We start from the raw sequence: 27,881 nt of genomic DNA, 5'->3' as shown, positions 1-27,881 counted from the left end.
TTATTTATTTAATTTTTTTCTAGGATGAAGGCATTTATTTAACATGTTTCCATGTTGAACCATGGGATTCTGACCTGGAAAGCTGATAGACTGCTGAAATCCCTGGCTAAGCAGATTATTTTGAGGTGTCCTTGTTCCCATATGCTGCTGAGTTTGGTTAACTATTGGAGAGGTTACAAGTCATATCCCTATTGGAAGGGGGAGTATGAGGATGCAGACTTACTCTTGAGGTGGGTCTGTATAGGGGGGTTGGGACCTTAAAAGGCCCTCCTTGCAAGTTCATCTGAGGAGCTGTTAAATGACCTGGGTTGTTCATCTGAGGAAAGTTTCTCTGGGCTCCTGAAGCTTGCTACTGCCAAAGATATATGGAGGAGGAGAGCAGGAAGTTGTCTGTATGGTGGTTAAGGATGATCTGCCTGGATTTTCTGTCACATTGGGCCAGGTGGGGGAGCATTTTCTACCCTTGATTTGCAGTCATTGTGCCAGAGAACTCTAGGCTGGAGGAAGCTGAACAACTCGAGAAGGCAGCTTGTTCCAGCCTAGAGGAACAGGAACTTGATTTGGGGCAGTAAACTGGAGTTGAATCCCCTGTGGCTGTTGCTGCTGATGTTGCTGTAGGGTTCTTGCCTGCATCTATTGCTGCTGCTGCTTCTGGGGAAAAATTAGCTGGGTTTATTTGTCTGTTCACTGGGACAGGCTGTATTGGGTGGTGCAGAGGAACTAAAGATCCTGAGTGATGACTTCACTGCTGTATATGGAGCCCAGAGAAGAGTGGATAGGTTGTGTCTGACTAGAAGCAGGACGAGGAGTCCTGGGCTGCATTTCTGAATTGGGGCCTGATGCCATCATGGAATATGGCATGTTTCCACCCTGAGATAGCATAAGAGTTGCAGTGTTGGCCATCCTTTTTATCATGGAGCACCTTTCATGGGAAATCCTATCTCCATCGTAATTTAATTTCCGCTCCCATGGATCCTTTATTTCTCACATCTTGGCTTTGGTTCTGAGACAAAGCCAGGTTGATAGCAGCTTTTCCTTCCATCTGAACGAAGAGAATTCCCAGATCCTGAAGACGCTGGTTGTTGCTCTGAATCAGGATCCATAGCCTCTCTTCTGTTTCCCAGATATTGAATGCCACATGTAGGGTGTTCCATGGCTCTACCTTTCCATACCTTTAGCTTGCTGGATTCCATGTGTAATAAATTGAGTGTATTCTCCAATATTGTGTCCAAGTTCCATTTGAAGTCTTTATCATCTCTGTTTCCTTTGAAGGCCAAAAAATCCACCTCTGAGTCATCCACTGTTAATGAGAAAAAGGAAAAATGTTACTGTTCTTCAGTGGCTAAGTGGTGTCCTGCTCTTTGTGACCCCATGGACCGTGGCATGCCAGTCCTTCACTATCTTCTGGAGTTTGCTTAAATTCATGTCTATTGAGCCAATGATGCCATTCAACCATCTCACCCTCTGTTGTCCCCTTCTCCTCCTGTGTTCAGTCTTTCCCAACACCAGGGTCTTTTCCAGTAAGTCAGTCTTTCACATAGGGTGGCCAAATATTGGAGCTTCAACTTCAGCATCAGTCCTTCTAATGATTATTCAGAGTTTATTTCTTTTAGGATGGTCTGGTTTTATATCCTTGCTGTCCAAGGGATTCTCAAGAGTTTTCTCCAGCACCACAGTTCAAAAGCATCGATTTTTCCATGCTCAGACTTATTTATAGTATGTCTTCTAAATTTGGAAGGTTGTCCAAAATCATGGTGAATATTATTCCAGAAGCATGTGTGTGTGTTAGTTGCTCAGCTGTGTCTGACTATTTGCAATCCCATACTCTGTCCATGGAATTCTCCCAGAAAGAATACTGGAGTGGTTTGCCATTCCCATCTCCAGAGGATCTTCCCAATCTAGCAATTGAACCCAGATCTCCTGCCTTCCAGGCAGATTCTTTACTGCCTAAGATACCAGAAGCATATGTCCACCATATTCCAGGTGGACAATACAAAAAAAAAAAAAAGTTTTTTTCCCCCTTAATTTTTATCATTTATATAGATCATCTTCTAAATCCAAACAATCTGGCATTTTTAGGACCTGTATTTTAAGGTAGCAGTCAATTACAAATACTGAACTTGGCCCCAGCCCACCAGGGTTGACCTTGGGCAATGCCCTTTAAAGTTGATGCACTTGGCCCTCTGTGTATCCCTCCATCTGATGGGGTGGACCTTAAGCAATGCCCTTGACAGTGGATGCCCTTGGCCCTCAGTGTATACCTCTATCCATCCTTGCCTGCATCTATATGTCCAGCCATCGGCACCCAGCTACCCAAAGCCAGACCCACCTGGGACTCAGGGAGCCAGTGGGGAGGGGCATGGGCTAGACCAGGCTGGGGAGGAAGGGGAGATAATTTACTTTGTGTCAAGGAATCCTTTTCTTTCCAGAAGTTTTCAATATATCTGCATGTTTTATTCTAAAAGTTTCATGGTTCCTTGTCTTAGCTAGTATTTAATTCATCTATAATTGAACTGTCTAAACGATGTGAGGTAAAGGTTCAATCCTTTTGTATGATTACTCTAGCAGCATTTATTAAACTGTTCATTCTTCCCACAGTGGTCTCAATGTCAGACAAATAAATATTTGTCTCTTTTTCCAACATCTTTATTCTATTACTTCATATCATTTGTTTAATTAAGTATCACTTTTCATGTGTTTTTCCAAGTTAATATTTATCAAGAGGTATCAATTTATCAGAGAAGATAAATGCAAATTACAGATCTATTCTAGGGCACATATGGGTGTGTGCTCAGTTACGTCTCACTCTTTGTGACTCCAGGAACTATGCCCACCAGGCTCCTCTGTCCATGGGATTTCCCTAGCAGGAATAATAGAATTGGAAGTCCAGAAAAGAATTTCTAAGATATTTGATATAAAGGACAGCAGAAAAGGAAGAATTGTTGGGCAGCATTTTCCAAATAGAATATATTTTTATTTTTTACAATGGAGTGTGAATCCTTTTAGATAAAGATGAGCTTTCCAGTTCTTTACAGTACCACATTATTCTCATATTTTTTTAACACTCTGCATGTCTCTCTAATTCGTTATCTCTCTGGTGTTTATAGGCATTAAACTGCAATACCCGATTTAAGGAATAATTCTTTCTTTTCCACATTTATCCTACTCTTAAGTTTGAAGAGCATCTACTTAACGATGGAAATAGAAGAAAAATTATAGTAAAGGAGACTCTTTTTTTGACTTCTTTGACATAATGGCACCTGCCTCAAACAGTTTGACCTCTCTTGCTCATTTACCTTTCTCTATGAACATTCCCTGAAGTCTCACTTTTCTTGTATTAAACATATTTACAAGTCACAGCTCATTTTGAGCTCAGTCTTCCTGATATGCTTTTTCTAAATTTTTGTCACACTCTTATATTCTTCCTTGATTATGTGTGCCTCTTCTAATCTCTTACAATTAAACAAGAAATTATTTTAAAAATAAAAAAAAAAGAAAGGGAGAAAAGAAGGAAGGATATATGGAAAGGAAGAAGGAAGAACATATAACATCTTACAAAAGGTCTTTGGGCTTGCTTATGATGCATTTTGAGAAGAGCATGGCAACCCACTCCAGTATTCTTGCCTGGAGAATCCCCATGGAGAGAGGAACTTGGTGGGATACAGTCCATGGGGTCATAAAGAGTTGGACATGACTGAGTGACTAAGTACACATGATGTATTTTAGTTAATTATTATTTAATTTTCTCTTTTATGTTATTCAAAGTTATGTGACTAGAATTTTATTTTTGAGGTGTCAATTCATTTTGAAATATATTTTTGTCTAAAGTTTCTGGTCATCAGATCAAGATTATACTTTATACAGAAAAATTCTTTTTCCAGAGAAGTTTATGAGAACTCTCAAGTTATGCTTAGCATTTCTTTCCTTTATAACCAATACTCCAAAACAGTCCAATTACACCTATGTCATAAAATACATCATTCTTGTCTACAATTTATTTTCCTCTTATGGTTTCAAGTGATTAAATATATCAGAAATTTTTATATAAACAAAACAATATTATTAGAAATTATCTGGATCAATCAAATTATTCAAACTACTTTTTATTCTTTCAGTGGTGGAACTTTTAGAAAATTCTACATGTTTGATAAGGCTTCCCTCATGGTTCAATGATTAAAAAATCCATGTGCAGTTCAGGAGCTGCAAGTTTGATACCTGGGTTAGGAAGATCCCCTGGAGAAGGAAATGGCTACTTGCTCCAGTATTCTTTCCTGGGAAATCCCATGGACAGAGGATCATGGCAGGCTACAGCCCATGGGGTCACAAAGAGTTATATAGTACTTAGCAACTAAACAACAACAACAACAATGTGTTTGATAAATATCATTAATGAATTGAAACTAATCCAAATTGGGGGATTTGGTCTGAGAGATTCTTGACTTACTAAGAATAATATCATAGAAGTCTACTGGGTACATATCCAGCTGTGTGTTAATATTAATTAGTATTCAGAATGATGGCACCACAAACTAGTAGGATCTTGGTTCAATAAAGAATTTCATTGCAGTGGAGCCATTAATCTGATCCCATGGCATTAGGCATTATTATATGAAGATTTTCTATAATAAAGCTTGATGTTTTACAATCATTTTTGACTCCCCAGATAATCCAGTCTTCTGCCTACCTGGATTCCCTAGGCATTTGGACAAACCATTATCTTATCATTATTCTTATTGATGATAATGACATGCACACACACACATATAATCTGTTTTGAAGTGTGAAAATCCAGGACAACTGCAGAGCAGTCTTTATAAATTGAATTATCAAGGCAAATTATTTAACATTTCACATTAAACATTTCTATTTATCTCTAGTAAAAGACATTTTAAAAATAGTACTTCATGTGCATGAATTTCCATCAAAATTATTTTAATGGTAGTTTTCCTTTTTAAAGTTTGAGGTTGAAAGTCTCATTCTCACATTTTTAGTTTTTTTCTTTTCCTGTCTATTGAGTCTTTATATCATTAGACTTTGATGTTCTGGATAAAAGTCACCAAGTGAGTGTTAGCAATTTGTTTATTATTTTTAATGTCAAAGAGTGAAGCTTTTCATAGTTGAGTAGTTGAGTTAAATAAACCATGCTTTTCACTAAATAGTTTAGAAAAGCAGTCTAAAACAAAATAAATTTTAAAAAATTACATATGTCAATTAATAGTCTAGTTGGAGTTGTAGGAAACTCTTTGAACTAATACTTTTTAACACTTCTTACAAACAGTGGAAACAATATCAGACTTTATTTTGGGGGGCTCCAAAATCACTGCAGATGGTGACTGCAGCTATGAAATTAAAAGACGCTTACTCCTTGGAAGAAAAGTTATGACCAACCTAGATAGCATATTCAAAATCAGAGACATTACTTTTCCAACAAAGGTCTGTCTAGTCAAGGCTATGGCTTTTCCTGTGGTCATGTATGGATGTGAGAGTTGGACTGTGAAGAAAGCTGAGCGCCAAAGAATTAATGCTTTTGGACTGTGGTGTTGGAGAAGAATCTTGAGAGTCCCTTGGACTGCAAGGAGATCCAACCAGTCCATTCTGAAGGAGATTGGCCCTGGGATTTCTTTGGAGGTAATGATGCTGAAGCTGAAACTCCAGTACTCTGGCCACCTCATGTGAAGAGTTGACTCATTGGAAAAGACTCTGATGCTGGGAGGGATTGGGGGCAGGAGGAGAAGGGGACGACAGAGGATGAGATGGCTGGATGGCATCACGGACTCGATGGACATGAGTCTGAGTGAACTCCGGGAGTTGGTGATGGACAGGGAGGCCTGGCATGCTGCAAATCAGGGGGTCGCAAAGAGTCGGACACGACTGAGTGACTGAACTGAACTGACAATGCAATATATATCTTGAGTTTTCTTGCGTATTATAACGCATTTCACTAAAGAATACATGAACAACATAACTAAAAACTGTGTGAAGTTAAACTTTACTGACAATTCTTTTACACTTTCCAGTAAATTCTTGACTGGTAGTTTCAGCTTGGAGGGAACAGTTGCCCAGAGTAACAAATGAAGACCATGGAATAGCTCCCCTGGGAAATAGTCATTACCTATATCTAAAATATCACTTTGAAGCAGGGAAAACCAAAACAGTAAACCCAGTAGTGTGCCTCCTACAGCAGCTGCCACTTTCAGGGTTAGCATAGAGGCAGAGCCAGCAGGAAGCCTACTCTCAATAATTCTTTCCTGCTGCAGAATTTTACAACAATAGAACAATTAGAAATCTTTGCTTATTAGATTTTCCACCATGTTGCACTTTCATTTTCAGGTCAATGTCTTCAGGGAGCATTGTTTACTTGAGGAATTATTTCAGACCAAGATGATGACATTCTTGCAGAAAAGTCTATAGAATATATTCAGGCTATAATTAGAGATTGACTAGGTATTCTTTAAAGTTATAAGACATCCTTAGGTTTTATAAATTGATAATTTTGGTTACAATTAGCTAGCTTTACAATTGAAGCTTTAATATCCATATAACTAAAAATATAAACCTTGGGATGCAGACTGTTATCAGTACTGGATGCTCCAGAATCATGTCAGACTTCTTCCTCTAAAACCTGCCTATCCACATCTGTTCACAATATTGGTGGGTCTCAACAAAATTTGCTGTAATTTCTGTGATATTTCTCTTGTTACCAAGTCCAACCTCACTCTGCTCACTGCACCATAGGCTGGCCAATAAATCTGAGAGACAAGATGTTGAAACAAGAAACAAGACTTTATTTTGAAAGCCAGATGACTGAGAAGATGGCAGACTAATGTCTCAAAAAGACTGTATTGCTGGGGCCTGGATACCAGGTTCTTTTGTGGATCAGAGATGGGTGAGGTGAGGTAACAAAGTAAAAAGACCATTTTATTCTTGCAGATATCTCCTAGAATGGCACATATAAGGTGGGGGTGGGGTGGCTGTGTTAGTTTAATTTCCTTACAAATATTTCACAGGTGGTGTGAAATGGAATATCTCCTTGTGAGCTAAAAAAAGGCACTTTAATTTAAGGGTCAGGAGGAGGGGAGCAGAGTTCCCTGAGGCAGGCCATTATGTATGCCTAATATAACAAAGGTGGCAAAACAAGAGTTAACATCACAGAAGCAGATACAGTATGGAGTCAGAATTAACATTTCCCCATTACAGTGAGTCTCACCAGCAAGTGCTGTAATTTTTGTAATCTTTCTCTTGCTCTCTCTACACCCAATATTCAAAATTCTACTGCATAAATCAAACTCAAATTTCTTCAATTCTCTTTACCTTATGCTCATTATTTCAGAATAGCCAACATGATTTGTTAATGGAATACTAAATTCAACTGCAAAAAAAAAAATGCACAAGTTAAAAGCTGAGAATTATGCTTTATTTGTTACACAAAACTGAGGACTTAAGCCCAGGATGCAACCTCTCACCCTTGAAAGACTGCTCAGAAAAGCTAAGGAAGAAGCCAAGATACAAACGGATTTTTGCAACAAAGACTATTTAGTCAGAGCATCAAAAGATTATTGTTAATTAAAGAAAATTAGATATCTCAAGTTAAGGAATTTATCACTTTTATATGTATAGAAGATGCAAAGGTCTGGGCTCACTGAAATCATTATTTTGATATGACTTTAGCTATCTGGGGCCACTATTCTGTGTTTTCACATCCTGAGTCTCTTCAGGATGCACCACTGGGAGTCGCTGCAGAGGTTGATTATTTGATGGCAGGCATCCTATTTCTGTCCTGAGTTCTCTCAGGGCGCATCACTGAGGGAGTTGTAATGTGATGACTTGATGACAGTAACATCCTTTATTTACTGATATAGCAGGCTTCATCATTTTTTCATTGGCACTCCAAATACCTAAATGGTCTTTTGGTCTCTAGTCTTATTCCTCTCAAATTCTCTTTTCCACAGTTAAGCCAGAATGACCTGTTTTAGAAACACACATCAGGTCATGTCACTCACCAGCTTATAGCTATCCAGTTCAGTTCAGTTCAGTTGCTCAGTTGTGTCCAACTCTTTGCAACCCCATGAATCGCAGCACACCAGACCTTCCTGTCCATCACCATTTCTCGGAGTTCACTCAGACTCACATCCATCGAGTCAGTGATGCCATCCAGCCATCTCATCCTGGGTCGTCCCCTTCCCCTCCTGACCCCAATCCCTCCCAGCATCAGAGTCTTTTCCAATGAGTCAACTCTTCGCATGAGGTGGCCAAAGTACTGGAGCTTCAGCTTTGGCATCGTTCCTTCCAAAGAAATCCCAGGGTTGATCTCCTTCAGAATGGATTGGTTGGATCTCCTTGCAGTCCAAGGGACCCTCAAGAGTTTTCTCCAACACCAGAGTTCAAACGCATCAGTTCTTCGGTGCTCAGCCTTCTTGACAGTCCAACTCTCACATCCATACACGACCACAGGAAAAACCATAGCCTTGAATAAATGGACCTTAGTCGGCAAAGTAATGTCTCTGGTTTTGAATATACTATCTAGATTGGTCATAACTTTTCTTCCGAGGAGTAAGCGTCTTTTAATTTCATGGCTGCAGTCACCATCTGCAGTGATTTTGGAGCCCAAATAAATAAAGTCTGACATTGTTTCTACTGTTTCCCCATCTATTTCCCATGAAGTGATGGGACCAGATGCCATGATCTTCATTTTTTGAATGCTGACCTTTAAGCCAACTTTTTCACTCTCCACTTTCACTTTCATCAAGAGGCTTTTTAGCTCCTCTTCACTTTCTGCCATAAGGATGGTGTCATCTGCATATCTGAGGTTATTGATATTTCTCCTGGCAATCTTGATTCCAGCTTGTGTTTCTTCCAGTCCAGCATTTCTCATGATATACTCTGCATATAAGTTAAATAAGCAGGGTGACAATATACAGCCTTGACGTACTCCTTTTCCTATTTGGAACCAGTCTGTTGTTCCATGTCCAGTTCTAACTGTTGCTTCCTGACCTGCATACAGATTTCTCAAGAGGTAGGTTAGGTGCTCTGGTATTCCCATCTCTTTCAGAATTGTCCACAGTTTCTTGTGGTCCACACAGTCAAAGGCTTTGGTATAGTCAATAAAGCAGAAATAGATGTTTTTCTGAAACTCTCTTGGTTTTTCCATGATCCAGCAGATGTTGGCAATTTGACCTCTGGTTCCTCTGCCTTTTCTAAAACCAGCCTGAACATCAGGGAGTTCATGGTTCACGTATTGCTGAAGCCTGACTTGGAGAATTTTGAGCATTACTTTACTAGCATGTGAGATGAGTGCAATTGTGTGGTGGTTCGAGCATTCTTTGGCATTGCCTTTCTTTGGAATTGGAATGAAAACTGACCTTTTCCAGACCTGTGGCCACTGCTGAGTTTTCCAAACTTGCTGGCATATTGAGTGCAGCACTTTCACAGCATCATCTTTCAGGATTTGAAAGAGCTCAACTGGAATTCCATCACCTCCACTAGCTTTGTTCGTAGTGATGCTTTCTAAGACCCACTTGACTTCACATTCCAAGATGTCTGGCTCTAGATTAGTGATCACACCATCATGATTATCTGAGTCATGAAGATCTTTTTTGTACAGTTCTTTCATATTAATATTTTTTTGAGGCTCATCTTTAATATGGGGGGTAAAAAAGATTCTAGGTGGATCATGTTTCTTGATTTAATTAGTCTTACACACAAAGCAGCTTTTAGATTTTAAGTGTAAAATAAAGCAATAAAATAAAACAATGCAACAACTATAAATTGCCTGATTTTTCTAGGCTAGATAACACTTTTATTTATTTATTTTTCCTCTTTTATTTATTTATTTATTTTAAATTTTATTTTTACTTTATTTTACTTTACAATACTGTATTGGTTTTGCCATACATTGACATGAATCCAGCACGGGTGTATGCAAGCTCCCAATCCTGAATCCTCCTCCCACCTCCCACCCCATATCATCTCTCTGGATCATCCCCATGCACCAGCCCCAAGCATCCTGTATCCTGTATCAAACATAGACTGGCACTTCACTTTTTACATGATAGTATACATGTATCAATGCCATTCTCCCAAATCATCCCACCCTCTCCCTCTCCCTCAGAGTCCAAAAGTCCGTTCTATACATCTATGTCTCTTTTGCTGTCTTGCTTACAGGGTCGTCATTACCATCTTTCTAAATTCCGTATATATGTATCAGTATACTATATTGGTGTTTTTCTTTCTGGCCTCCTTCACTCTGTATAATTGGCTCAACATTTTTAAATCTCCATTCTAAAACCACAGTATATGCTTGTTTTTGACATAGTTTGAAATGTATAAAATTTTATGGTAAAATCTTACTTCCATGATAATCTTTCCATTTTAAAAACTGTTACTACTGAAAATGTCAAAAGTTATAGAAAACATCATGAAAAACATAAATTCTAAATACACTCACATGGCACACTGGGTTTTGAAGCTCTAGTCTCTGTTTAACTCACCAGTGCTCATTTGTCTTCTGCCTCATCAAGCATTCCAGTCACATGACTATTATGTCCACTCCAAGTTTTCAAAAAGACTATCATCTCATCTGCCTTCACATTTGTCCTTCTTTGACAGAAGAACATCCTTGCATTTTATTTTTATTTTTTTACTTTTGGGTGAATTACTTCTTTCTTTTTTAAAAATATAAATTTATTTATTTTAATTGGAAGCTAATTACTTTACAATATTGTATTGATTTTGCTATACATCACTCTTTCATCCTGTTTATATTCTTCTTCCTTAGGTTGATTCCTCCCTGCTTCACAGTTTTTGGTTTAAAATTTTCTCCTTCCAATTGTTCTGTCTGGATTCTATCAACTGGACAACAACATTTTGCTGTAAAAGGCCAATAGTAAATATTTAATTTTGCAGACCATGTATGACTTTTGTCACATATTTTTTGTTGTTGTTTTACATTGCTTGCAATTCTTCTAAATATTAAAAATGTTCTTAGCTTTCAGACCATCCTAAAATTGGTCAGGACAGAAATTGACTAGCAGAGTATATTTTGCTCACCTCTATTCTAGATAATTGTCATATGTATTCTCAAGAGCAGCTTTCTCTTTACTTAAATTAGAACTTACCAACATTGTAGTTAAGAGATTTTTAATTTATGTAGATTTTAGTACCTGTTTACCTTTTACCTAGCTTCCCTTTCTACTAATATATGACCATAATATTTTATTAAAACTAAGAGACTTAAATTGGCACAATATTGGCAACTAAATTAAAAACTTTATTGGATTTCACTCCTAAGTATTTTTTCCCCTGTGTTTTCAGGGTCTAACAACAACAACAAAAAAGGAAATATTGCTTTTAGTTATTGTCTCCTTTGTCTCTTCTAATCTGTGACATTTTCTCAATATTTATTTTTAATAACTTTGATACTTTTCAAGAACACTGGTCATATTTTTATGTCTCTCAATTTGACTTTTTTTCTGATGTTTTCTCATTCTTAGACTGTGCTGATGAATTTTCAAGAAGGATATCACAAAGAAAAAGTTTCCTTCTTCTGACCTCATGTCAGTAGGTATATGACATTAATGTACTTTGTTCCCAAAGATGTTAGTCTTGATCACTTGGTTAAGGTAGTGTCTGCCAGGTTTACCCTATATAAAGTGACTATTTTTCTTTTCCCCTTTCATGCATCTTTTTTCTTTGGAAGCAACTAAGTCTCGATCACCAGCTCTCCCTTAAAGAGGATGGAAATTGCATATGTTGTCTTTTGGCATCATTGCTGAACCTAAAGGCTTCCCTGATGGTTCAGATGGTAAAGAATCTGCCTATAATGCAGGAGACCTCAGCTTGATCCCTGGGTTGGGAAAATCCTCTAGAGGAGGGATGCAACCCACTCCAATGTTCTTGCCTAGAGAATCCCCATGGACAGAGGAATCTGGTGGGCTACAGTCCACGGGGTCACAAAGAGTCAGATGCGACTGAGTGACTAATCAGAGCACAACATAGCATTAATCTTAAAGAGTAGGTAACATTTTCTGATCCTGTTTATTTTTATATACCCAGCATGTTATCAGACATTTGTTGATTAATTTATGTGGAATAATATCTTGGAATATTAGCATTTATTTCCCAAACTATTTTCTCTCTCATGGCTAATATTATAAATATAATAAAATATTTTAAAAGCTTCAATTATTCTTCCTTGAATGACTCATTATTGAGATAGTGCTATTTTAATAAACCATATCAAATGTACCATAGGAAAAGGGAGATTTCATTCAGAACACCTTCAGAATTTAATATGTGAATCTGAAAATGGAAGCTAGGAGTAGAGTTGAACACATTCAAATAGAGAGTCGTTATATATGTCTAGTGGAAATACGGAGGGGAAAAAAGATTAGGCATTTTATGAGAGCAAGAATCATAGGGAAAATGAAATAAATCATGGTTCATTCTATTAAATAACTTTAGAGAGGTTTTTTGTTTGTTTGTTTTTTCCCTAACTAGCAGTATGTGACCTAATACCTTCTTTGTTGTGTTTAGTCATTTAAGTCATGTCTGACACATTTGTGACTCTATGGACGGTAGCCCACCAGGCTTCTCTGTCCATGGGATTTTCCAGGCAAAAATACTGGAGTGGGTTGCCATTTTCTTCTCCAGCATATCTTCCTGATCCAGGGATCAGACTCACATTTCCTGTGTCTCCTGCTTGACAGGTGGATTCTTTACCATTGAGACATCTGAGAGTATCTCTCCTTGGTCTTCAAGAAATCCTACCTTTCTCAATAATGATTACACAAAAGTGTATCTTTTAATGGTAATTTTAAGAAATGGTAAATTATGTGTTCAAATAGTTGCTAGGAGAAAGTGACCACAAATAGTAAATAAAGAGATAGATGATTTCTCATTTACAAAATATTAAAAATGCATCCAAACTAACAGGCCAGAAGCCTGAGAATTGATTTATTTCTTTTGCCACTTCAACTTCCCTATTCAACAAGATCATTGAGATGTCAACATAAACATTCAAATCCATTCCACAGCCATAATCATGATGTAGAATCTTATATCTTCAGCTGCCTTATTGTGACATCTTATGGTGGTCCATTTGGTATTGAACATTGAGTGAGTTACTTCTATCAGACATGGTAAAAATGATACACAGGGAGTATTATGTCGAGCCAAGGAGGGCCAATTTCTATCTTGAGTCCCAAGTAGGTTTCTCTCAATGTGATTTAAAGTTTTCTTCCACTCTGCTGTTGCCAGAGTAGATATAAATTTGTAAAGTAAAGAGAACTTGAGGAACAGAAATAATCCAGACATATGACATTAAAATTGTATTTATGGGGAAAAATATCAATCTTTGTTAAGCGAAGTAGGCCAATGACTTCTGCTGATTATATGTAGAATTAAAACACTGCTTAGAAACTAATCTTTAGAAATGCCCTTAATTAAAAGTTTTAAGCATAAGTTATTATGCATCTATTTTTGTCACTGACTTTACTTCAGAAGCTTAACATGTACTATTTCCTACAATTTTTGCAAAACTTTACGAAACTACTGTTATTACCCTTTTTGCGTTAGTCACTCAGCTGTGTCCGACTCTTTGTGATCCCATGGGTTGTAGCCCACCAGGATCCTCTGTCCATGAAATTCTGCAGGCAAGAATACTGGAGTGGGTTGCCATTTCCTTCTCCAATTACCCTTTTACTTGAATGAAAAATAAGAAGGGAAGTAATTGGCTTAAGGTCTCACAACTGGCATGTTCTAGAGTTAGAATTTGCAGCTAAGCTTACCAAGCTATACATTTATCCTACAGCACTTCTCATAAAATGAGACAAGGCTCAAATCCATACACTTTACAGAATTTTGCCTTATCAAGACTTATATTGAATGAACACACTTTAGTCATTGACATTTTAAAATCTTTTAAACATCTCCAAAATTAGTGAGTCTTGTACAGTGTTGCCTGATTTGTCTATAACAATAACAAATGCCATCACATCTCTTTCCTCTTTGAAAACTTCCCATTAACTGTAGCATATCTACACTTTCAACTCTGGGCATTTACACTCTTTCGTGATGTGGCTCCATGTACCCTTCAGGTTATTCCTGTGTCACGATATAGCCACATTTAATTTCTCATACTTCCTCATCATAGTATCCTTTCATAACTCTGTGGGTTGCACATGATGCAAAGTTTGTGTTCTTAAAACTTTCTATTGTAACCTAGAGGGGTGGTTTGGAGGAGGGGAGAAAGGTTCAAGAGGGAGGTGATTTATGTATAATTATGGCTGATTTGCTCAGCCACCTCCTGAGGTTAGCCTCAAGCTTGGTCTCACAAACAGATACTATCAGAGACTTCGTGTACCACTCTACCTATGTTTTCTTCTCCCTAAGAGACCCAGATGAAAGTAAAAGAGGAGAGTGAAAAAGTTGGCTTAAAGCTCAACATTCAGAAAGTGAAGATCATGGCATCTAGTCCCATCACTCCATGGGAAATAGATGGAGAAACAGTGGAAACAGTGTCAGACTTTATTTTGGTGGGCTGCAAAATCACTGCAGATGGTAACTGCAGCCACAAAATTAAAAGATGCTTACTCCTTGGAAGAAAAGTTATGAACAACCTAGATAGCATATTCAAAATCAGAGACATTACTTTTCCAACAAAGGTCCGTCTAGTCAAGGCTATGGTTTTTCCAGTAGTCATGTATGGATGTGAGAGTTGGCCTGTGAAGAAGGCTGAGCACCGAAGAATTGATGCGTTTGAACTGTGGTGTTGGAGAAGACTCTTGAAAGTCCCTTGGACTGCAAGGAGATCCAACTAGTCCATTCTGAAGGAGATCAATCCTGGGATTTCTTTGGAAGGAATGATGCTAAAGCTGAAACTCCAGTACTTTGGCCACCTCATGCAAAGAGTTGACTCACTGGAAAAGACTTTGATGCTGGGAGGGATTGGGGGCATGAGAAGAAGGGGACGACCGGGGATGAGATGGCTGGATGGCATCACTGACTCGATAGACGAGAGTCTGAGTGACCTCTGGGAGTTGGTGATGGACAGGAAAGCCTGGCATGCTGCGATTCATGGGGTTGCAAAGAGTCGGACACGACTGAGCGACTGAACTGAACTGAAGAGACCCAGAATCTGTTACAACCAAAAAATTAACTAGCTCTGTGTAAACACAGTGGGTGATGAGTTTGAACTTGATACATTACAATATCATCTTTTCAGTTTCTCAGTGAAAGTCTCTGAGAAAACAGTCAACCAGAAAACTAGATGGAAGACGAGCAATGAAGATTTGCATACAGAAAAAAAGGAACTCACAGTTCAATTCCTTCAAATGAAAACTGTGACAAGACAGATTCAAATACCAGAAGATACTGCAATGTTTCAGAAACCTCATCCTTTCAGAGTATCAGGGAACCAATTAAGAGAAGATCTGGTGGAAGTTCTTAAGCAAACTGTAATGAAAAGAGCATAAAGTAATCTGAAGCAGTTGAGTATTTACAGGAAAGGGCTATAAGCAAAACAATGATAATTTAAAATGGAATAATATTAAAGACCAAATTCTCAGGACTCAATTTATAAAATCTAGAATACAATAAGTAGAGAAATCATTATACTGCTGTAGGAAACAGGAAGAATAAAAGAAAAGCAGGCCCCATCAAGAGCCACAAAATAAATTTCTAATTATTGATAAACTGGATGCTATAAGGCATGAGACTCTTGAAACAAATCCAGAGGGAACAGTTCATAATCTTGAAAACCAGGTATGATCCTGGGGTAAGAAAACCAATTCCAGACTGTTTCTCAACTGGCATCTCAGAGTCAAATGTTTTACGTATCTGGTGGAAAATCTATAGATGAGAATACTAGTCTTAGTTACTGATTTGTTATTGATTACTGTTTCCTAATTACTCAAAGGTTAGTGACCATTTTGCTCTTTGGCCCTGAAGGCCACATGAATTATACTTTAACTCCCCACATACTCTTTCATTCACAGCTGAAAGTATAATAAAGCTGGCTTGGATTCAGTTTCAGCACCTTCACCTTGGGGCGGTGTTGGTCCTCTGAGCCTCCCTTTTCTCTGAATTCTTGTGTCTCGTTTCTCATTTTCTCACCGTATCACGCTTTAGGAAACCCTGCTTGTCAAGCTGGCCTCGACATACTGCAAAAGCTAGAAACATAGGAAAACTCTTCTCACACGTGTTTGCCTTCTAACTAAGAGGTAAAAGAAGAAAGTAAAACATGTATCACAGAATAATTAGGAAACAAGTTAATGAGGGCTCTTAAAAACATAACCTGGACAAGAGGTCTCAGTTCAGTTCAGTTCAGTCACTCAGTCGTGTCCGACTCTTTGCGACCCCATGAATCGCAGCACACCAGGCCTCCCTGTCCATCACCAACTCCCAGAGTTCACTCAGACTCACATCCATCGAGTCAGTGATGCCATCCAGCCATCTCATCCCTGGTCATCCCCTTCTCCTCATTTTTCTGTATTTGGCACATTTTGATGTTATTATAAATGATATTATATAAGCTTTCACATTCTATTATCACTAATGTATGTAAATATATGTTTTTTGTGTACAGGTCTTGAATCTAGAAATCTTTAAGAATTTTCAACCAATTATTTTGGAGCGTCCATGTACACAACATATAATCTATTTTAAAATGGAATGTTTTTTCCTTCTTTTCTATTGTACATTCATGTAATTTTTTCCTTGTTTGTGGCACTAGGGAGAATTCCTGTGTCCCATTCCTATTCACAAGTAGAAAGAATTAATATGAACAATTAAATAAAATATTTGTAGATTTTTGAATATACTCATTCAGATAAAGGAACTTTCCTTTTAATCAAATTTTCTAAGCATTTATCATGAATAATCATGGATTTCAGCTCCATCTCCTGGAGAGGGCAGTATTTACTTACATTTTATTTAATTCTTCCATGAAGAGGATTTGTCCCTTCTCCCCTATTGATTTACTTGTTCAATCATTCATTTGTATGGACTCATTTTTATTTGTTTTATACATTGGTTTTAATCCAGTATCACACTATGAAATTTATTGCTAAAAGTTTTACAGCTTTGACCATGAGTAGCTCTTTCAGTTTGGCTTCTATATTCTTTTGACACATCCACTCCCTTAGCTTTTGGAATAGTTATTTGCTATCTGGAATTAAAAAGTGCTCCAGCCTCATTGGGTACATTACCTGATCTGGCCTTACCACTAGCCATTTCTATAAAGATCCCTTGTTCTTTTCGTTAAGTGAAAGTGAAGTCACTCAGTCGTGTCCGACTCTTTGTGACCCCATGGACTGTAGCCTACCAGGTTCCTTCCTCCATGGGGTTCTCCAGGCAAGAGTACTGGAGTGGGTTGCCATTCCTTCTCCAGGGGATCTTCCTGGCCCAGGGATCAAACCCCGGTCTCCTTCATTCCAGGAAGACGCTTTAACCTCTGAGCCACCATGAGATTTAAAAACCACAGAACTAGGTACTGGTGTGCTCTTAGCTATTGGATTATTATTGTTTCTAGAGTCTCTTACCAAACTATCTAGGATGTATATGCATGTAAAGTGAGTTTGAGCAAGCTCCAGGAGATTGTGAAGGACAGGGAAGCCTGGCTTGCTGTAGTCCATGGGGTCACAAAGAGTCAGTCACAACTGAGTGATTGAACAAAAACAATAAGCATATGTACACACACATATCTATTATTTCTGTATCTATCCATCTGTACCTATATTAAACTAAAGCTAAGTTCATAATGATGTCTCCAACTCCATTTCAGTACCATTTTATTCTAGTGTTTCTCTCTTGTTTCTCTATATTACCCTGTCCCACAGTACGAAATTTGACCTCACAATCCACTATCTGCTTATATACTTGGTTAACCTGTATAGACATAAAGCAGATTCAGAATTGTTATACTGTATCTCAGTATGGCGCACAATTACCAACCAGAGAACAGTGTTTATCATGGTTACATTTCTCTTTAACTTTAAAGTTTTCAGTCTAAATACTGTCTTTCAGTGTTAATTGGATCAAGTTCTTATTTGCTTTCCATTCCCTGCAGTAAGGGTATGTAATAAAGTTTTTATTCAGTTAGATTCATCTATCCCAGTCTGTATTACATTTTAGGATGCCAGGTCCATGAGGCATTTTTATTTACATACTTTGCAACTCATCCTTTGTGATGTGCAATTTTATGGGCTCTGATAAATGCATAAAGCCATGTATCCACGATTCTAGTACCATTCAAAACAGTTCCATTGTGTTAAAATTGCTGTGGATCCTTTCATAATTTAGCCCCACCTCCTCCACCACTGACAAACATTTTTGCTTTGTATTTCTTAGTTTTGGTTTTTTAGAATGCTATATGATTAGAAAAATATAATATATAGTCTTCTGAGTCTGCATTCTTCCACTTAACAAAATACATTTCATCCATGTGTTCCAAAACTGGGACTGAAAATATCCAAATGAGTCTGAGATATCTTCATGAAGAAAGAATGATTTCAAAAAAGGTTGGGATAGCATTTAAAAAATATTAAGAGATTATCCTGAAGAAAACACCAGAAATGAAAATTGTATATTAAGTAAATATTTATCATTAATTAAAACCAACAAAGTTTATAAGGAAGTATAGATCAATAACGAAAAAAGTGATTAATAATTTAAAATGAATCCCTGGTAGCTCAGCTGGAAAATAACCTACCTGCCAATGCAGGAGGCACAAGAGACATGGATTCAATCTCTGGGTCAGGAAGATCCCCTGGAGTAGGAAATGGCAACCCACTCCAGTATTCTTGCCTGGGAAAATCCCACGGACAGAAGAATCTGGCAAGATACAGTCCATGGGATCACAAATACTCAGACATGACTGAGTGTGCATGCACAGACTTAAGTCATTCTGGCCAGTATAGACATCAAAGTAGTTATGCTAACTCTTTGCCAAAAAGTGAATTCAGTTCAGTTCAGTTCAGTTCAGTTCAGTTCAGTCGCTCAGTCGTGTCCGACTGGTTGCAACCCCATGAATCGCAGCACGCCAGGCCTCTCTGTCCATCACCAACTCCTGGAGTTCACTCAGACTCACGTCCATCGAGTCAGTGATGCCATCCAGCCATCTCATCCTCTGTCATCCCCTTCTCCTCCTGCCCCCAATTCCTCTCAGCATCAGTTTTTTCCAATGGGTCAACTCTTCGCATGAGGTGGCCAAAGTACTGGAGTTTCAGCTTTAGCATCATTCCTTCCAAAGAAATCCCAGGGCTGATCTTCAGAATGGACTGGTTGGCTCTCCTTGCAGTCCAAGGGACTCTCAAGAGTCTTCTCCAGCACCACAGTTCAAACGCATCAATTCTTCAGTGCTCAGCTTTCTTCACAGTCCAACTCTCACATCCATACATGACCACAGGAAAACCATAGCCTTGACTAGATGGACCTTAGTCGGCAAAGTAACGTCTCTGCTTTTGAATATGCTATCTAGGTTGGTCATAACTTTTCTTCCAAGGAGTAAGTGTCTTTTAATTTCATGGCCGCAATCACCATCTGCAGTGGCTTTGGAGCTCAAAAAAATAAAGCCTGACACTGTTTTCACTGTTTCCTCATCTATTTCCCATGAAGTGATGGGGCCAGATGCCATGATCTTCGTTTTTTGAATGTTGAGCTTTAAGCCAACTTTTTCACTCTCCTCTTTCACTTTCATCAAGAGGCTTTTTAGCTCCTCTTCACTTTCTGCCATAAGGGTGGTGTCATCTGCATATCTGAGGTTATTGATATTTCTCCCGGCAATCTGGATTCCAGCTTGTGTTTCTTCCAGCCCAGCATTTCTCATGATGTACTCTGCATATAAGTTAAATAAGCAGGGTGACAATATACAGCCTTGACATATTCCTTTTCCTATTTGGAACCAGTCTGTTGTTCCATGTCCAGTTCTAACTGTTGCTTCCTGACCTGCATACAGATTTCTCAAGAGGCAGGTCAGGTTGTCTGGTATTCACAACTCTTTCAGAATTTTCCACAGTTAATTGTGATCCACACAGTCAAAGGCTTTGGCATAGTCAATAAAGCAGAAATAGATGTTTTTCTGGAACTCTCTTGCTTTTTCCATGATCCAGCAGATGTTGGCAATTTGATCTCTGGTTCCTCTGCCTTTTCTAAAACCAGCTTGAACATCAGGAAGTTTACAGTTCATGTATTGCTGAAGCCTGGCTTGGAGAATTTTGAGCATTACTTTACTAGCATGTGAGATGAGTGCAATTGTGTGGTAGTTTGAGCATTCTTTGGCATTGCCTTTCTTTGGGATTGGAATGAAAACTGACCTTTTCCAGACCTGTGGCCACTGCTGAGTTTTCCAAATTTTCTGGCATATTGAGTGCATCACTTTCACAGCATCATCTTTCAGGATTTGAAACAGCTTACTTGGAATTCCATCACCTCCTCTAGCTTTGTACGTAGCAATGCTTTCCAAGGTCCACTTGACTTCACATTCCAAGATGTCTGGCTCTAGATAGGTGATCACACCATCATGATTATCTGAGTCATGAAGATCTTTTTTGTACAGTTCTTCTGTGTATTCTCGCCACTTCTTCTTAATATCTTCTGCTTCTGTTAGGTCCAGACCATTTCTGTCCTTTATCAAGCCCATCTTTGCATGAAATGTTCCCTTGGTATCTCTAATTTTCTTGAAGACATCTCTAGTCTTTCCCATTCTGTTGTTTTCCTCTATTTCTTTGCATTGATTGTGGAAGAAGGCTTTCTTATCTCTTCTTGCTATTCTCTGGAACTCTGCATTCAGATGTTTATGTTTTTCCTTTTCTCCTTTGCTTTTCACCTCTCTTCTTTTCACAGCTATTTGTAAGGTTCCCCTGACAGCCATTTTACTTTTTTGCATTTTTTTCCATGGGGATGGTCTTGATCCCTGTCTCCTGTACAATGTCACGAACTTCATTCCATAGTTCATCAGGCACTTTATCTATCAGATCTAGGCCCTTAAATCTATTTCTCACTTCCACTGTATAATCATAAGGGATATGATTTAGGTCATACCTGAATAGTCAGTGGTTTTCCCTACTTTCTTCCATTTAAGTCTGAATTTGGCAATAAGGAGTTCATGATCTGAGCCACAGTCAGCTCCTGGTCTTGTTTTTGTTGACTGTATAGAGATTCTCCCTCTTTGGCTGCAAAGAATATGATCAATCTGATTTTGGTGTTGACCATCTGGTGATGTCCATGTGTAGAGTCTTCTCTTGTGTTGTTGGAAGAGGGTGTGTGCTATGGCCAGTGCATTTTCTTGGCAAAACTCTATTAATCTTTGTCCTGCTTCATTCCACATTCCAAGGCGAAATTTGCCTGTTACTCCAGGTGTTTCTTGACTTCCTACTTTTGCATTCCATTCCCCTATAATGAAAAGGACATCTTTTTGGGGTGTTAGTTCTAAAATGTTTTGTAGATCTTCATAAAACCGTTCAACTTCAGCTTCTTCAGTGTTACTGGTTGGGGCACAGATTTGGATAACTGTGATATTGAATGCTTTGCCTTGGAGGCGAACAGAGATCATTCTGTCATTTTTGAGATTGCATCCAAGTACTGCATTTTGGACTCTTTTGTTGACCATGATGGCTACTCCATTTCTTCTGAGGGATACCTGCCCGCAGTAGTAGATATAATGGTCATCTGAGTTATATTCACCCATTCAAGTCCATTTTAGTTCCTAGAATGTTGACATTCACTCTTGCCATCTCTTGTTTGACCACTTCCAATTTGCCTTGATTCATGGACCTGACATTCCAGGTTCCTATGCAATATTGCTGTTTACAGCATCGGATCTTGCTTCTATCACCAGTCACATCCACAGCTGGGTATTGTTTTTGCTTTGGCTCCATCCCTTCATTCTTTCTGGAGTTATTTCTCCATTGATATCCAGTAGCATTTTGGGCACCTACTGACCTTGGGAGTTCCTCTTTCAGTATCCTATCATTTTGCCTGTTCATACTGTTCATGGGGTTCTCAAGGCAAGAATATTGAAGTGGTTTGCCATTTCCTTCTCCAGTGGACCACATTCTGTCAGACCTCTTCACCATGACCCGCCCATCTTGGGTTGCCCCGCAGGCATGGCTTGGTTTCATTTAGTTGGCAAGGCTATGGACCTAGTGTGATTAGATTGCCTAGTTTTCTGTGAGTATGGTTTCAGTGTGTTGTCCTCTGATGCCCTCTTGCAACACTTACCATCTTACTTGGGTTTCTCTTACCTTGGGCGTAGGGTATCTCTTCACGGCTGGTCCAGCAAAGCACAGCCGCTGCTCCTTACCTTCGACAAGGGGTATCTCCCTTTTTTTTTTTTTTTTTTTTTTTTAAGGGGTATCTCCTTACCACTGCCCTTCCTGACCTTCAACGTGTGGTGCTCCTCCCAGCCACCATCCCTGGCCTCGGGCACCGCCCCTGGCCTCGGGCACGGGGTGGCTCTTCCTGGCCACAGCCTCTGGCCTCGGGCATGGGGTGGCTCCTCAGGGCCACTGCCCCATTAAATTTAAATAAAATACTTAGTTTGTTTAATTCATATACCTCTTTTTTTTTTTTTTTTTTTTGAGTGCTTAATCGCTCAGTCCTGTTCAATTCTTTGTGATGCCATGGACTGTAGTCTGCCAGGCTCCTTTGTTCATGGAATTTCCCAGGCAAGAAATCTGGAGCAGCTTGCCATTTCCACCTCCAGGTGATCTTCCTTGATCAAGTGATCAAACCCATGTCTCCTATGTCTCCTGCATTGCAGATGGATTCTTTACCCGTTGAACCATGGGGAAGCACCATATACCTCATATTTCCCAGTAAATTGTTCAAACATTTGCTATAGTAATAATAGTAAATTCGAGTTTCTCTCATTTTGTCTGAAACGTGTAGACCTACTCAGTTTTCATAGAGTTAGTCTTTCCTAATGAGTTCAGAATCAAACAGTCACAACCTCAAGAATGGTTATATTCAGAGGGTACTTTATTTGGAAAATAAAAAGAACACAACTTGAGCAAATGTCAGAAGGGCTAGCACTGGGGTTAATCGGACCCCTGTTGGCAGTGTCAGCATCCGTGTGTCTCTGTGACAGGTTTTCACGTTCATAAGAAGCTTTTACTTCTGCTTAAGTTTTTGCTATGTAGTTTCTTTCTTTAGAAAATCATTTTCATAAGTCTCCATATTGTCTATGAAAGTAACTTTACATAATTTTCAAATCTTTACCTTGTATTTTTCTTTCTTCTTCTTCTTCTTTTTAATCTTTGCATTAATCCAAGCAGAGATCATTTTTGGTTACCACTCAAACATTATTTTCAAGAAAAATAAAATAAATATAAAAACAAATTAAAGAATGAAGTCCAAAAGAGACATTAACAACATAGGAATCCTGCATAGGCAACAGGCCCATATTGATTCACAAGTGAGTTACTTTCAACTATTATTTCTTAAATGTGATCTTAAATTAACATCAAACTTGAATTCAATTGTGGGCATGAGAATCACTACTATCAATATTAGGAAGAAAAATCTTTCCTGCCTTCAATATATCTATTTAACATTCTCTGGCAGTGACTGACTTAAATAGGAAGGAACAATTTGATGACTTGTTCCAGTAATGTCTTTAGAACTACTTTTCATCTATTTAAAGAAAGTTAACCTGGTTTCTTTTTATTCTGTAACCAAAATGAAGTTACGATGAAGAGATGGTCCAAACAAAAAGAGAGAAAAGAACAAATAGATGAGATTTTAGTGATTTGATTTTAAAAATATTATTTTATAAATAACAAATAAGCAGAAGAAAATACGTCAAAGTTTTTAAATAAAGAAATGGGATTTAAAGTAAGTGACATGACATCATCAATTATGCCTTAAAAAGAGATAGAAACTCAAACCTATTAAATATCCTTGAAGAATTTGAATTTTCTAAACACAAGAATCCTTCATATGCAACAGGGACATATTGATTCATAGGTGTTACTTTCAACTATTGAGATACTAATAAATTCAATTTTATTTACCCACCAAAAGAGGAAAATTTCTTATTTTATGCCAGCATAAAATACATAAAAATGCATCACAATAATTGCAAAAAGAAGAATGTTTACAAATATCATTTATTGAATATTAATATAATATCTGACAAAGATTGGAAATTGAAATCAAATGCACATTAATTTACTGTGATGTCTATTTTCCCAATACAAGAACAGAATCTGATTGTATATTAATACAATTCAAAATTTAAAATAAATTTTCCTTAACATAAACTGAATATATAGCAGGTTTTCTTTTTGTAAAAAAATATTATTTTATATAGATATAGGTAGATATTTTTCTTTTTTTTAACTTTCCATTTATCCTAATTTTATTACTTTATAATTGTAAGTATTATAACTTTTTTTTCTTTGCTTTGGACTCAATTGTAATTTGCTTTGTTTTTAATATAAATTTATTACTAACACATATATACAAAATTTAGAAAGATGGTAACGATAACCCTATATGCGAGACAGTAAAAGAGACACAGATGTATAGAACAGTCTTTTGGACTCTGTGGAAGAGGGCAAGGGTGGGATAATCTGGGAGAATGGCATTGAAACATGTATAATTTCTAATTAAGAAAAGTTAACTAGCAAATAATATGTGATCTATTAATAAATACTATGAACACAATATTTTTATTGATGCTTATAGAGAATATTGAAGAAAATAAATAAATGCAAGGATTTTAACAACGGTAGAAGGTAGAACTGGAGATGAGGCAAAGTGGAATTTTCTTTTTGCCTTTAGAAGTGATCAGATAATTACTTAAGGAAAATTAATATAGAATATATTTATAGGACATATTGAAAAATGGGACACTTCAGCGGGTGAAGATGTCTGTGGAAAGAAGCTATATAAAGAAGGGAGGAAGCATGAAACACAATTTTAATTCATATTTAGAGCATACTTAGTAGTCTGCTTTAAAAGTTTTGGTTTTATTTCAGTGCCCACATTCCATTTATTTTGACACACTTTTTAAAGTTAGCCCAAATTATTGAAACTGTAATCAGAAATCTTACAGCAAACAAAAGCCCAGGTCCAGACAGCTTCACAGCTGAATTCTACCAAAAATTTAGAGAAGAGCTAACACCTATCCTACTCAAACCCTTCCAGAAAATTGCAGAGGAAGGTAAACTTTCAAATTCATTCTATGAGGCCACCATCACCCTAATAACAAAACCTGACAAGGATGCCACAAAAAAAGAAAACTACAGGACAATATCACTGATGAACATAGATGCAAAAATCCTCAACAAAATTCTAGCAATCAGAATCCAACAACACATTAAAAAGATCATACACCATGACCAAGTGGGCTTTATCCCAGGGATGCAAGGATTCTTCAATATCTGCAAATCAATCAATGTAATTCACCACATTAACAAATTGAAAAATAAAAGCCATATGATTATCTCAATAGATGCAGAGAAGGCCTTTGACAAAATTCAACATCCATTTATGATAAAAACTCTCCAGAAAGCAGGAATAGAAGGAACATACCTCAATATAATAAAAGCTATATATGACAAACCCACAGCAAACATTGTCCTCAATGGTGAAAAATTGAAAGCATTTCCCCTAAAGTCAGGAACAAGACAAGGGTGCCCACTTTCACTGCTACTATTCAACATAGTTCTGGAAGTTTTGGCCACAGCAATCAGAGCAGAAAAAGAAATAAAAGGAATCCAAATTGGAAAAGAAGAAGTAAAACTCTTACTGTTTGCAGATGATATGATCCTCTACATAGAAAACCCTAAAGACTCCACCAGAAAATTACTAGAGCTAATCAATGAATATAGTAAAGTTTCAGGATATAAAATCAACACACAGAAATCCCTTGCATTCCTATACACTAATAATGAGAAAGTAGAAAAAGAAATTAAGGAAACAATTCCATTCACCATTGCAACAAAAAGAATAAAATACTTAGTAATATATCTACCTAAAGAAACTAAAGACCTATATATAGAAAACTATAAAACACTGATGAAAGAAATCAAAGAGGACACTAATAGATGGAGAAATATACCATGTTCATGGATCAGAAGAATCAATATAGTGAAAATGAGTATACTACCCAAAGCAATCTACAGATTCAATGCAATCCCTATCAAGCTACCAGCGGTATTTTTCACAGAACTAGAACAAATAATTTCAAGATTTGTATGGAAATACAAAAAACCTCGAATAGCCAAAGCAATCTTGAGAAAGAAGAATGGAACTGGAGGAATCAACTTGCCTGACTTCAGGCTCTACTACAAAGCCACAGTCATCAAGATAGTATGGCACTGGCACAAAGACAGAAATATAGATCAATGGAACAAAATAGAAAGTCCAGAGATAAATCCACACACCTATGGACACCTTATCTTTGACAAAGGAGGCAAGAATATGCAATGGAGTAAAGACAATCTCTTTAACAAGTGGTGCTGGGAAAACTGGTCAACCATTTGTAAAAGAATGAAACTAGATCACTTTCTAACACCACACACAAAAATAAACTCAAAATGGATTAAAGATCTAAACATAAGACCGGAAACTATAAAACTCCTAGAGGAGAACATAGGCAAAACACTCTCTGACATAAATCACAGCAGGATCCTCTATGATCCACCTCCCAGAATACTGGAATTAAAAGCAAAAATAAACAAATGGGATCTAATTAAAATTAAAAGCTTCTGCACAACAAAGGAAACTATAAGCAAGGTGAAAAGAAAGCCTTCAGAATGGGAGAAAATAATAGCAAATGAAGCAACTGACATACAACAAATCTCAAAAATATACAAGCAACATATGCAGCTCAATTCCAGAAAAATAAACGACCCAACCAAAAAATGGGCCAAAGAACTAAATAGACATTTATCCAAAGAAGACATATGGATGGCTAACAAACACATGAAAAGATGCTCAACATCACTCATTATCAGAGAAATGCAAATCAAAACCACAATGCGGTTCCATTTCACATCAGTCAGAATGGCTGCGATCCAAAAGTCTGCAAGCAATAAATGCTGGAGAGGGTGTGGAGAAAAGGGAACCCTCTTACACTGTTGGTGGGAATGCAAACTAGTACAGCCACTATGGAGAACAGCGTGGAGATTCCCTAAAAAATTGCAAATAGAACTGCCTTATGACCCAGCAATCCCACTGCTGGGCATACACACCTAGGAAACCAGAACTGAAAGAGACACATGTACCCCAATGTTCATCGCAGCACTCTTTATAATAGTCAGGGCATGGAAGCAACCTAGATGTCCATCAGCAGATGAATGGATAAGAAAGCTGTGGTACATATACACAATGGAGTATTACTCAACCATTAAAAAAAATACATGTGAATCAGTTCTAATGAGATGGATGAAACTGGAGCCAATTATACAGAGTGAAGTAAGCCAGAAAGAAAAACACCAATACAGTATATTAACATAAATATATGGAATTTAGAAAGATGGTAATGATAACCCTGTATGTGAGACAACAAAAGAGACACAGATGTACAGAACGGACTTTTGGACTCTGAGGGAGAGGGAGAGGGTGGAATGATTTGGGAGAATGGCACTGAAACATGTATACTATCATGTAAGAAATGAAGTGCCAGTCTATGTTTGATGCAGGATACAGGATGCTTGGGGCTGGTGCATGGGGATGATCCAGAGAGATGATATGGGGTGGGATGTGGGAGGGGGATTCAGGATTGGGAGCTTGCATACACCCGTGGTGGATTCATGTCAATGTATGGCAAAACCAATACAGTATTGTAAAGTACAATAAATTTAAAAAAAAGAAAAAAGAAAAAATGTAAAAAGATAGGAAAAAAAAATAAAGTTAGCCCAAAATAATGGCCACTA

At 37.7% G+C, this 27,881-nt stretch overlaps 1 pseudogene; it reads right to left on the bottom strand.

Moving 5' to 3' along the window:
• Positions 1–23,277, bottom strand: LOC120852268 (annotated as a pseudogene).
• Between the last annotated feature and the right edge of the window lie 4,604 nt (positions 23,278–27,881).

This window comes from Oryx dammah, unplaced genomic scaffold, assembly GCF_014754425.2.
Source record: "Oryx dammah isolate SB20612 unplaced genomic scaffold, SCBI_Odam_1.1 HiC_scaffold_25, whole genome shotgun sequence".
Taxonomy (NCBI): domain Eukaryota; kingdom Metazoa; phylum Chordata; class Mammalia; order Artiodactyla; family Bovidae; genus Oryx; species Oryx dammah.
The sequence above is the reverse complement of the archived record's forward strand: the minus strand, read 5'-3'. Positions and strand labels throughout refer to the sequence as shown.